Source organism: Protobothrops mucrosquamatus, unplaced genomic scaffold (genome assembly GCF_001527695.2).
Source record: "Protobothrops mucrosquamatus isolate PMUCROS unplaced genomic scaffold, P.Mucros_1.0 scaffold303, whole genome shotgun sequence".
NCBI lineage: Eukaryota > Metazoa > Chordata > Lepidosauria > Squamata > Viperidae > Protobothrops > Protobothrops mucrosquamatus.
In genome coordinates this window covers 730,091-734,808 of record NW_015386645.1, presented here as the reverse complement: position 1 = coordinate 734,808, position 4,718 = coordinate 730,091, and positions in this window count along the sequence as shown.

The window sequence follows — 4,718 nt, the reverse complement described above, 5'->3', positions numbered from 1 at the left end:
TATCCTTTGCAGTTCACTCAACAGATGTGTTAGGATTCCAGACTTTTCTTCAAACTATAAATCCCACCTTAGAAAAAGAAGATGATTTTCTCCAGATCTTTTGGGAACATGCCTTTGACTGTTCTTTATCTAAACCCAACTTAGACAATGAGTCTGGGAGACCTTGCACTGGGAAGGAAAAACTGGAAAGTCTTCCTGGTACTCTTTTTGAAATGAAGATGACTGCTCACAGCTACAACATCTACAATGCAGTCCATGCTGTAGCACATGCCTTGCACTTCATGTATTTATCACAGTCCAAGCAGAGACAAATAGGAAAAAGTGAGCAGCAGAAGAAACTTCTCAATCAAGTTTCCTGGCAGGTAAAAACAAAATGGGACGCTGGTGCCACAACACAAAACAATTTACCAAAACTGTAAATGAAAAAGTATAAGTTTTGAACCTAAACTCAAAGTCTCTCCTGACTTCATTCAAGAAGAAAGAGTGAGCACATTCTGAATTTTTAAGGAAATGGTTGAGATTGTGTAGCTAGCTGTCTTGCAGGAATTTCACCATTATTTGCTCATGTCATTGGGATGTAAAATGGCCTGACAATCAGAGCTGAAGTCTAATCATTTGCTTTATTAATCTGAGTTTATTAAAGTTAGGCTTACAGCTAAGCACAGAATTGGTCACTTTGGGTTGTGATTTTGAAAGGGAAAATGCATTGTGTAGTTTAATATAGAATCACAAATACATACTAAGGTTAATAAATGAATTATTAGATTATAAGATTACAGAGATAATAATTATTGAAGAGAAAGTTATCATGTTTAATGCCCTCTTTTCAGATAGGAAGACACTTGAATAATCAGTAAGTAACTTAGTCATAATGTCTCCTAATCCACTTGCATGTTCACATTATAATCAGTAGAAGACCTATCTGCATGCCAGCTCAACCAATGAAGGGCTCACGGTGCATTAGCGGCAAAAAAAAAATGATTCTGTTTAGGGTAGATTTATTATGATCAAACCAATTGGCCAAGTCATCAAAATTACCTCTTTTAAACAAATTATATCTAGCCACCTAACCTACCTTTTTGTGATAAGAAATTATTATTGTTGGTTTATCATATTTAAACTGGATTTGGCATTTTAGCTACCTATTGAGTTACTTGCAAGAACCTGGGATAGGCACATGTTGATGTGATGTGATGGTGTCAAAGATATTGTCACAGGATGCAAGGAAGGAAAGGAGATGAGAGTAGAGAAAAAGAAAGTTGGAAAGACACAAACATAAGGAACATCAATCAAGAAATTATGACTTTCTGATGAAAGTAATTTTCTGCTGAAAGAAAATTATGGCACTAATGAAAAACAATTACAGATTTCTCACCCTTGCATGCCACTTTATGATTTAACTGCCCATTAAAACAAAACAAAACAACAAATAAATAAAGTGGAACTGGGATAGCTGACAGTGACAAGAATCACACTGATCTGAAAAGAGATATCTTGACCACTGATATCTTCTTTGCATATTTCTTTCAGTTTCAGCTCCACCCCTTTTTGAGAAAAGTTTCATTCAACAATAGTGCTGGTGACATTATTTCTTTTAATCAAAATGGTGAACAAATAGTGGGATTTGATATTATAAACTGGGTAACTTTCCCAAACCAGTCTTTTCGTAGAATCAGAGTTGGAATGATAGACCCACATGCTTCTTCAAAAGGGGGAATTTTCCTTGATGACAGTCATATTGTGTGGCCTGTCCGATTTAATCAGGTAAGTATGCATCTATTTAGTTGTCTTCAGACATTACTGAAAATTTAGAACCTTTATTTATTTCTAAACTGCTGATCTCCCTCAAGACTCCCTATTGGACACTGGATGCTGTACAATAACATGCTAAAATTAAAAATATAGAAAGTATTTGTTTATTTGTTTATTTGTTTGTTTGTTTGTTTGTTTGCCATGTTTCTAAACTGCCCATCTCCCTCAAAGAGAGAAGCTGGGTGCTGTACAATAAAATGTTAAATTATAAGAACAGGATATATATATAAAATAAAATATGGAAGTAGGCACGTTAAAATTAATGGAATGGATGTCTTTCAAGGGACTAACCAGTGGTGTTTTTTTCTGGGATCCCCACACAATGAGTTGTTTTAACTCAGTTTTGAAAGGCAAGGAGAATGGGGGCCTGCCTCACCTCTGGGGGCTGGGAAATATTCCACAGGGCAGGGACAATAGTAAAGAAGACTCTCTTCCTAGATCCAGACAGTCAGAGTTCTTTGATTGATAGGGCAAAAATTGATATTGAAAGAAAAAACAATGGGAGAATCTTTTATGCATTATGACATCTAAAAATATAACCAAACTATATTTAACAGTGCATCCAAGGCTACTATAAAATATTTTTCTGTGTTACATTCTATTCTTTCTTTTTTGTTTCTAGGGGTATCCCCTTTCATTGTGTAATGACAAATGCCAAGAGGGTTATAGTAAAAGAAAGAAAGAAGGGAAGCCATTTTGCTGTTATGATTGTTTTCCATGTCCAGAAGGAAAAATATCAAATCACAAGGGTAAGATATGCTAGATACAAAAAATCCTTATATATTGTGTCTGTGCTATAGCAGGTACATAGGAGAAAATAGGACTCTGCAGTGTGGAATGTTTTGGATTTGATTTGGAAAATCAGACCTAACTGCAATGGAATATACAGTATGAATGTCCTTAGGGAAAGAAAGAAAGAAAGAAAGAAAGGAAGGAAGGAAGGAAGGAAGGAAGGAAGGAAGGAAGGAAGGAAGGAAGGAAGGAAGGAAGGAAGGAAGATGCCCAGGAAGCAATCAGATAAGAGATGCAGGACCCTGCAGTTGCTTAATAGTCATAGAAAGAAGCGTCTCTAATGGATCAAGTAGTTAAAAGTGGGGATAAGAAATTGATTGCTTCGGACTTACCAGGTTCTGTTAAAGGTAGCCTTACAATAAAGTAGAATTAGTTAATTTGGTCATGTTTTCTGTCTACTTTGCCTGGGAGGGCTGACACTATCAGTCATAACACCAATCCTAGGAAGCAAACTTGTCTTTTTCCAGAATCATATAGATACTTGATCACGTGAGCATAGGGATACTGCAATGATTGTAAGTGTGAAAAAAACAGTCATAAGTCCCTTTTTTTTCCAGTGCCATTGTAACTTTGAATGGTCACTACATGAAGTGTTGTAAGAGTCGAGGACTACTGTTCTATATGGTGATATTCAGATCAATGATTAAGTATATGTATATTTTTATCTGTATCTCCACCTCCATTTTTACCTTCACAGTTACCACTACCTGTATTCTTGAAAAGCCCTGAGGAAGACTTTAATATAAAACAGATTATGTAGATTGTTGCATGATACCTCAAGCAAACCACTGAAACCATACCTTTTCCCATTTCTGATTCAGATTTGCACCAACTCAAGAGCACAATCCTAATAAAATGATAAGGCAGTTTTATTGGTTCTGTTGAGTCTCTCTGACAACCTGACAACATAATTGACTATGCAAGTTTCTTTTTCAGATGCAGTCACCTGTTACCCATGTCTGGTAAATCAGTATCCAAATNAATGTAATGAAGGCTCCTCTACCATGTTCTACTGTGTTCTGGGTTTCATGGGATTCCTGGCTATTGTTAGTTTTACTGTGGCTTTTTTAGCCAGGAAACTCCCAGACAGCTTCAATGAAGCTAAATTTATTACCTTTAGCATGCTGGTCTTTTGTAGTGTTTGGCTTTCCTTCATTCCATCCTATTTGAGCACCAAAGGAAAATACATGGTAGCCGTGGAGATTTTTTCCATCTTGACCTCCAGTTTTGGGTTACTGGGATGTATTTTTTCCCCAAAATGTTTTATCATTTTGATGAAACCTGACTTAAAAATTGGAACATCTTTAACAAGAAGGAATCAAGAAAAGGGAAAAGTTAAAACCCCTCAATTTGGGGACAGGTGAGGGGAGCTTCAGGATAACAATCTACATAGGATGCTGTTCAATAAATGTGGAAACTTATATTTTGTGTTGAGGATTTATTTTGAGAGGGAAGGGATGGGGTTGGTTGGTTGGTTGGCAACTGATGTACATTCCAACACCTACTATCCAACTGAGAACCACAATATAACTAAATAATGCGCCATAAATGTGATCACAAAATCCTTTTTGGACAAAGAATTATTATTGTTATTGTTATTATTATTATTCTCTGGATTTAACAATTTCTAAACTAAAACTTTTGAAATCTTTACCCTAAATACTATATAGTGACTTTCTCTCTACCCTGTAAAAAGAGACAGCATCTTCTCCACATGATTCTAGAATAGCATTCTGGCCTTTAGCATATTAGGTAAATAGCAGTGCACAAGGCCTAAATAAATAGGCTCAAATTAACATAATTTAGACACATTATGCAAAATCCTATCTCTCTTGGCTAGTCTATGGAACCAGGAATGTTGGAAAGAAAGAGAAAAGGGAGGACCAAGAACAATTAATAGTGGTGGTGGTACACCCAGGCCTGAAGGACCAGGCCGGGGATAGATTATTCTAGAGAAAGTGTATCTGTGTGATTGCAGCACTGACTTGATGACACATAATCAATCAATCAGTCAATCAATGTTTGTTCTGGCTATCCATAATGGGTTTTCAGTAAATTTACATTCAGTGAAACCGCTGCATAATGAGTTTTCAATTAAATTTCAAACATATCTT